This window comes from Trichosurus vulpecula, chromosome 7 (genome assembly GCF_011100635.1).
Source record: "Trichosurus vulpecula isolate mTriVul1 chromosome 7, mTriVul1.pri, whole genome shotgun sequence".
Lineage (NCBI taxonomy): Eukaryota > Metazoa > Chordata > Mammalia > Diprotodontia > Phalangeridae > Trichosurus > Trichosurus vulpecula.
The window spans coordinates 184,021,955-184,030,596 of record NC_050579.1 but is presented as its reverse complement, the minus strand read 5'-3'; the positions used below and the strand labels follow the sequence as shown (position 1 = coordinate 184,030,596).

General features: G+C 39.9%; 1 pseudogene; it reads right to left on the bottom strand.

The window, feature by feature from the left end:
- Positions 1-5,598: 5,598 nt before the first annotated feature.
- LOC118858928 lies at positions 5,599-5,699 on the bottom strand (annotated as a pseudogene).
- Between the last annotated feature and the right edge of the window lie 2,943 nt (positions 5,700-8,642).

Below are 8,642 nucleotides of genomic sequence, written 5' to 3'. Positions count from 1 at the left end.
GTGGTGCTCAGAACTGGACACAATATTTCAGATGAGGTCTGATTAAGGCATAGTAAAGTGAAACTATCACCTCCCTATGCTTGGAAGTGATGCCCCTTTTTGTATCCTACCTTCTACAGGAAGCTTTCCCTGATTCCTCTTAATTCTAGTGCCTTCTCTTTGTTAATCATTTTTTATTTATTTTGCATATAGCTTAGTTTGTATATATGTTTACCATCATATTGTAAGATCTCTGAGGACAAGGACTATCTTTTGTTTCTTTTTGTATCCCCAGTGCTTAGCATAGTGCCTGTCACATAACAAATATTGATTATAGGACAAAACCACATTATATTCGTGGCTGCCATATGTCATTGCTGTCTCATCTTTAGCTTGTATTCCACTAAAACCCCTGTGCCCTTCAAGGCAGCTAGAGCACTGGGCCTTGAGTCAGCAATGAATTCAAATCCAGCCTCAGACACTTACTAGCTGTGTGACCCTGGACAAATCACTTACCTCCCCTTTGCTTCAATTCCTCATCTGTAAAATGGGGACACACTGGAGAAGGAAATGGCAAACCATTCCAGTATCTTTGCCAAGAAACCCCAGGGACAAGTCCATAGAGTCATGAAGAGTCAGACATGACTGAACAAGAAAACCCCCAGATCCTTTGCAGAACTGCCATTTACTCATACTTCTACCATATTATACTTGTAAAGTTGAGTTTTTTGTACTCAATTGAAGGAATTTACATTTATTCCTATTGAACTTCATCCTGTTAGATTCAGCCCAATCTCTAGTTTGTTAAGATCCTTTAGGATCCTGACTCTGTCATTCACTGTACTATACACTTCACCGCCAGCCTTGTGTCATCTACAAAGTTGATGAATATACTATCCATGTCTATATCCAAGTCATCGATATCAAAGTGTTTCTACAGCATAGGGCCAAGACAGATCCATGGGATACCCCACTATTGGCATTTAACAATTCAAAACTATTCTTTGAGTCCAGCGATCTAACCAGTTCTAAATCTGACTGTGTCATCATCTAATCCATATCTATCTTTTCCACAAGAATAGTATAAGATTCTTTGTCAAAAGCTTTTCTAAAATCAAAGTAAGCTATATCCACAGCACCTCCTTCATCTACTAGTTTAACAATCCTATCAACAAGATATATGTATATGTGTGTATGTGTATATATATGTGTATACATGTATACACATATATGTATTTATTAATAATATTTATGTTATATATGTATATATCATATGTACTTGTCTCCCCCATTAGAATACAAGTTGAGATCATTTCATCCTTTGTACTTGGGCCCCAGCACCTAGCACAATACTTGGCACATAGTAGGCATTCAATAAATGCTTGACTGATTAATAAAGGTTGGGTGAATAATCATACCTTCCTTGTTTGTGTGTCTCCTCGTGTACTTCTCGCCTCTGCCTTTGAGGTCTGCTGTAAAAGCAAAAATAAAGTTTTAAAAGGAAGAAATATGACTCAACCAATCAATAAGAATTCATTAAGCATCCACTATGTGTAAAGTACTTTGCAAGGCACTGGGAATATAAATACAAAAGTGATCTAATCCCTGCCCTCAAGGAGCTTACAATCTATCCTGAGGAGACAACATGTATATAAAGAGATATATACAGAAAGATACCAGGATTTGGAAGGGAAGCACTAGTATTTGAGGGGATCATGTAGAAGGTGGCACTTGAGGTGAGTCTTGGTAGTAAACTTGAGATTCTAAGAGTTGGAAGTAGTACACATTAGGTGTAGGGGACAACCAAGGCAAAGATATTAAGATGGGGGTGGGATGCTGCCCAGTATGGGCAACAATAAGACCAGTTTGGCTTGTGTGAGAAAGGAAGTAATGTGTAAAAAACTGGAAAGGTAGGTTAAGGATGGGTTGTGAAGGACTTTAAATAACAGGGGAGTTTATATTGAATCCTAGAGATAATAGGGAGCCACTGCATTTTACCAAGTAAAAAGTTGACATTGCCAGACCAACATTATAGGAAAAAATCACCTTGGCAGCCATGTAAGGAATGAGTTGGAGCAAAGAGAGATCCAAGTCAGAGTGAAGAGAGAACTTAGTTAGAAACACTAATTAGTAGGCTATTGCAAATAGTCCAGACAAGAGTTGATGAGACCCTGAACTAGAACAGAGGCTAAGTGGAGAGAAGAGGACAATTGGAAGAGACATTATATAGAAAGATCACTTATTTGCTATGTGGAGTGAATAAGAGTGAAAAGTCTAAGATGACTCCAAGATTGTGAGTCCAGGTGATTACAAGGAAGGTGGTACCTTTGACAGAAATAGGGAAGCTCAAGAACCAGGAGAACACTGTACACAGTAACAGCCACAGTGCTTGATGACTGACTTTGATAGGCTTAGCTCTTCTCAGCAATGCAAGGACCTAAAACAATTCCAAAGAACTCGTGGTAAAAAATGCCATCAACATCCGGAGAAAGAACTATGGAGTCTGAATGCAGAGTGAAGCAGACTATTTTCTTTTTTTGTTGTATTGTGTTGTGTTGTGTTTTGTTTTTCTTTCTCATGGTTCCTCCCATTGCTTCTAATTCTTCTATACAACATGATTAATGTGAAAATATGTTTAACAGGAATATATATGAAGAGCCTATACTGGATTGCATGCCTTCTTAGGAAGGGGGAGGGGAAAGGGGGGAGAAAATATAAAACTTATGGAAGTGAATGTTGAAAACTAAAAATAAATAAATTTTAAAAGAAACGGGAGGCTCAGAAGAGAGTTAGAAATATTGGGAGGAGAGCTGAGGGAATGCTGAGGACAAACTTGTCCTACTTCGCAATAGTATACGTTTCTGTAATTGTTTATGCACACCTGTGAGTTCTCTGTATTGACTTCATTTTCTCTGGGATAAAATAAAAGCTGTCTTCTACATGATAGGTATTTATTACCTTGAATGTTTGTATGGAGCTAGGGACCCCTGTTGTTCACATCTGGAAACCTAGATCTTGTACTCTGTTGGAAAATATATAGCTTATTGCCAGGAGGGCAGCAATTATAATCTCATAACCTCTAAAAGGAATAAAATGGTGAAAACAGTGAATACAGAAGGTGACCTTTGGGAAGGCAGTTGGGCCTAACTAATGGAAAAGACAGAAGCCTTACAGCAATGTCCATGGAAACTTTTTTTTAACCCGACAATCTCATTCTTTCCTCAAGCTTTTCCAGAAGAGAAGTATATTTTTGTAGTACCAGTGATTACATGGGTGTAGGGGATTTCTAATGTAGAAACTTCCTCTGCTAAAGCAATTAATTGCTCACTCCCACTAAGTCTTGGAGAGTTGCCCTGAGGCTCTGAGAGAATAGTGATAGATTATGTGTCACAGGTGAAATTTGAACCCACATCTTTGCAATTCTGAGTCCACTTTGTCTCTTAGAATATTATCTCAGAGAAAATATGATAGTTTGTAATTCTTCCTGATTATAGGAATTCTTCCACCACTATATGAAGTAAACACTTAATTTGTAGCTAAGGTCAAGACAGAGGAGTGATCTCTAGAGTCCGGTTTCAGACACTGATGTGAAGGTGGGAAATGAACACCATTTGACTCATCAAATGAGATGAAACATTCAATCAGTACTTAATGTTTGCTGATTAATTAATTGTTGTCATCATTTGGAGCAACATGTTGCACCTTGTTAGGAAATGATTAATCAAGTTGTGCTCATTTCCCACCATTACCCAACATGGAGGCATTTATTAAACACCTACTACGTGCCAGTGCTGTACTAGGCAATGGGAAGCAAAGAAGAAAAAGGAAAAGAAACAGTCCTTGCCTTCAAGAATCTGATATTCTATCAGAGAAACAACATATAAATGGGTGTGTGTGTGTGTGTGTGTGTGTGGGTGTGTGTGGGTGTGTGTGCATGTAACACCTACCTCCCAGGTTTGTTGTGAGGATCAAATGAGATAAATTTGGAAAGTGCTTAGCTCAATGACTGGCACATAGTGGGCACTTAATAAATCCTTGTTTCTCCCTTCCTTCCCTCCTTCCTAGCCTCCCTTCTTCCTTCCTTCCTTTCTTTCTTCTATCCATTCCACTACCCGTAATGGCTGTTCAAAACCTTCCCTTCCCTCCTCAAGCCTCCAATGACACTCCCCCTGAACTTTCATCTGATACCTTCATACTTTAAAAAAACTGATGTTGTGCAATGGACAACTCTCTCTTCTCTCCTCATCTCTCCATTCCCTGACATTGTCTCCTACCCTTTCCTCTCTTACTTCAGTCTCTGAAGAGGCAGCACGTCTTCTCACCAAGAACAACTCTTATATGTACCCCTGATTCCATTCCTTCTATCTACGGCAGACTGCCCCCATTATTATCCCCTTTTTTCTCTAATATTTAATCTCTCCCTGCTACCTACAAACACACCCAAGTCCCTTCCCTCCTCCAAAAGTTCTTACAGGATTCTACCATCTCTGTTAACTATGGTCCTATATTTCTCCTTTTCTCAGCCAAACTCCTTGAAAAATCCACCTATGTGGATTTCAGTGGCTCCCCTTCTTCTCTTTACATTTTCTTCTTAACCCCCTGAAATCTGGTTTTTAACATCCTCACTCAACCCAAACTCCTCTCCCCAAAGTTACCAACTCTCTCCTTAAGACCAAATCTAACAGCTTCTACTCAGTCCTCATCCTCTCTGACCTCTCTATTGTATATGACCTCTTAAATTCCTTCCCGCCCCGCCCCCTCCCCCCCAGATAATCTCTCCTCTCTGGGTTTTTGGGACAAACCTTCCTGTTTTTCTTCCTACCTGTATGACTTTCCAATCTCAGTCTCCTTTGATGACTCATCATCTATATCATGACATGACCACTAACTGTACGTTCTGCCTAGGCCCCTCTTCTCTTTTCTCTTTTTATTTTTTCTATTTCAGTGGGGAAGTGAGGTTGGTAAGCTGTGCTAGAAAGAGGTTTAAACTATAGACCTTCTCAAACAAGGGAAATCAGAATTTGTTTGCTTGGTTTTCAGAAATTATTCGAAAACCTTCTCCCCAAATGGATCTTTTTTATTAGTTCATTTACTGAATTAGCAAGTAACCAGACCTACCATCACACAAATACTGTTTTAATGAACTCCCCAGCCTCCTCTCTTAATCTATCTTGTTTTATTTCTAGGGAGGGCAGCTATGGCCTTATATAAGTAAGCTCAAGCTACAAGCTAACCAAGGGAATATATTAGGAAGGTAGGTTCTCTAGTTCGAGATCAAGGTAGAGTGAAAGGTGATATGAAGTTGAAAAACAATATGAAAGTCTAGTCCTGTCCCAGAGCAGATGTAAATAAGGAATGGGATGTTCCACTCAGACTTGAATAAAAGCCTACACAGTACTTAAAATTGTGATATAAACTTTCAGACCAGACCTACATTCAAACATAATTCTTGTTTTTAAATAGTAACTCCTAGATGCAATCAGACATTCATCTAATTCTTTGAATATTAACTCCAAGAGAGACTTACCGTTACTGCGGCAAAGAAGAAACTCTATGATAATAGTCAAGATAGGATTTAAATAGGTCTATTTTTTAAAAGCATTTTGTTATAATTTTACCAAAAATATGGAATGCTTCAAGAATTTGGGTATCATCTTGGGGGCCGTGCTATAAACTCTGTATCATTTCAATTTTAGTATATGTGCTGCCAAATTGAGCCCAGTCTACTGTTTTGTTAAAAGCTCTTCCCTTTTTGCCAATTAAATGCTTCTACTCTGGACCTTTTCTCCATAGCATTTAAGAAAATGCCTGCTCTAAGATGTTATTAGGTTTCACCTGATCTAAGGAAGGCCTGAAAGCAGGGGAATGAAAATATTAAAGCAATGTGAGCTTTGAAAGAAGAGAGTCACTTTTTCCCAGCTGTACAAACCTTTGGGATGAAAGTAATTAGATGCCAGTAGAAACTTTCAGTATGTAAATAGGTATCCCCTTCCACTGAGCATTAGGTGGGGCCTGGAGTCAGGAAGACTCATCTTCCTGAGTTCAAATCTGGCCTCAGACACTTACTAGCTATGTGAACCAGGGCAAGTCACTTAATCCTATTTGCCTCAGTTTCCTCATCTGTAAAATGAGCTAGAGAAGGGAAGGGCAAACCACTTCAGTATCTTTGCCAAGAAAACCCTAAATGGCGTCAAGAAGAGTCAGACATGACCAAAAAAAAACCCAACCAAACAACAAATCCCCTTCCACTATTGAATGATGCATTACTTTGATTCATTGTCTGGAAGAAATCTGTCTCTAGCTCTCCTTCAGTGCCTACGTTAGTCATAGATCAGGCAGAAACCATAAATCAAATAGCAAAGTATTTAGGTGAGACAAAATAGCACAGCAAATAGTGGGGAGGGAGGAATTTCTCAGTAGAATAATTCTTAGTCCCTGTACACAGATGAGCACAAACTCCCCCAGACAAGCAGCCAGCTGGGCATGATGGCTTGCTTTTGTAATCAACCCATTACTGCAGAGGTGGAAGTTTGAGTTCAGGAGTTCTGAGCTGTCGCGATCTAAGCCAATCCAGTGCCTGCACTAAGTTTGACAGTAATTCAAGTCTTCCAGGTTGCCTAAGGAAGGGCGAACCAATCCAAGTTGGAAACCAAACCGGTTACAGCTCCAGTATTTATCAGATCAGAGTGGGGCTGGGCTCTGAGTAGCCTCTATACTTCCAGACTGGGCAAGATAGGGAAACTTGGTCCTTTAAGGAAAAAAAGAATCACATACTGGTGGATCAAGGAAACAAAGACATGGAAAACTTTTGGTCTAAAGTGAGGGAGGTTCTCAATACCAGTGGCACCTTTTTTCTGTCATCAGTGGGAAACTCCTGCTTGAGTTCCACCCCTATCCTTTAGATGTGTGGCACTGTCCAGGAGCTTCTGGGCCATCACCACGCTGCTTCCATAGTTGTCATCCACCAAATGTCTACCTGTGCCTCTGCCCTCTGCCACTGGCCACCAGTTCCTTGTGCTGCTGCTCTTTGGCTTCTTAGCTGCCACCTGATAAAGCTCTTCTCTCTTTGCTGCTGCTTCTGGGAAGTGTCATTGCTGCCACAGAGTGGGACCACCCTGGCTCCATGACTTGGGGCTAGTCAACCCATTTTCAGCTCTGTCATTAATACACCTCATCTGTCTCCTTAGCTGACTCACAAAAGGGTTGCTCAGGAAACTTAAGAGTTTTTTTCCTTATCTCTCTCAACCTAAGAGTACAAGCCCTTACCCGTCTATGAGTCAATGAGAATAAAATCCTTTTGAGTCAGGATATGCCCATGCACACGCATACACACACACAAACACACACTTCTTTTAATATTTGAGTAGCTTCTATTATCATCGCTACTAACCCTGAGCAGCTGAAATGAAAACAAATACAGTTATCCCTTCCATATCATGCGGTTAGGGGTGTGGGTCACTATAATCTGGAAAAGCAACATAAAAGTTTTGGCCCTCCCTTCACACCAGAGAAGTCTGAATTTTTTCTTTTTCTTTTATGGAGTATTTACAGTACCTTATTATAACATTTGGGTTAAGTATTTTGCCATAGGATCTGTGTTTGTTGCTCACCTTTGAGTGTCATTTGCAGGTGCCACAAAACTCCCCCCAAAATCTGCATTTAATTTCTTATGTTGACCTGTGATATATCAAAACCATGATGGGGAAAGTCACAATGAGGAAGGGATAACTGTACAATACTTTTAGTGCCAGGGGATCAAAGGATCAAGGCAGATATGTTGGTACAGTGGTGTGCAATCAGGAAAATCTGAGTTCAAATCCCACCTGAGACACTTATTAGCTGTGTGACCTTGGGCAAGTCACTTAACATCTGCCTGCCTCAGTTTCCTCAAATGTAAAGTAATGATAATAACAGCACCAACCTCCCAGGGTTGTGAGGATCAAATGAGATATTTGAATAGTGCCTCGCACATAGTAGGTATCATATATAAATGCATATTCCCTTCCTTCCCCCTTCAATAGGACTGACTTCAATTCTCACCACATACAGAGAAACTAACCTGGAGATCACTCTGTGTCTTTTCAATTCCCATTATCTCCCCTTGTAGCTAGCTATCTCCTGGCTATGAAAATTTTCTTGAAGCCATGATGAGCCTGAAGAATTCACTAGAAACAATGAAGGGGAGAGACAAAAATTGTGGTTTCTGTCAGTACTCACTGTAACAACCATATTCCCTCGACTATTTTTTGAGAGCGATTTAAGGTACCTCTGGTTTTGCGAGTCCTGGTGTTTTCCCTCTGTGTTGTTAGGTTGGAAATACAGAAAAGGAAGCCCTTTCTTATTGTCAATACTTTCAGCCTTCTGCTTCAGGCTAGTCGGTAGAGAAGGGGAGAGAAAGAAAAGTGGAACAGATTGTCCCAAACTCCGAGTTTTGAAGTTCAAATTTGAATTTTAGATGAATGTCTTTTCTTACTTTATCCAATTACTTTCAAGTCATCTCAATACTTGGTTTGTGAGTTACCAAATAATAATTTACTTTGTCAGGCAGTTGTCACCAAGTGAAGAAATTCAATGGGTAAGAGTAACTGAGTCTCTTTGTTTTTAAACTCTAGAAACTCAGGAATGACTCATTTCAATTGCTGAAATGAGTGGTCCCATTCAGT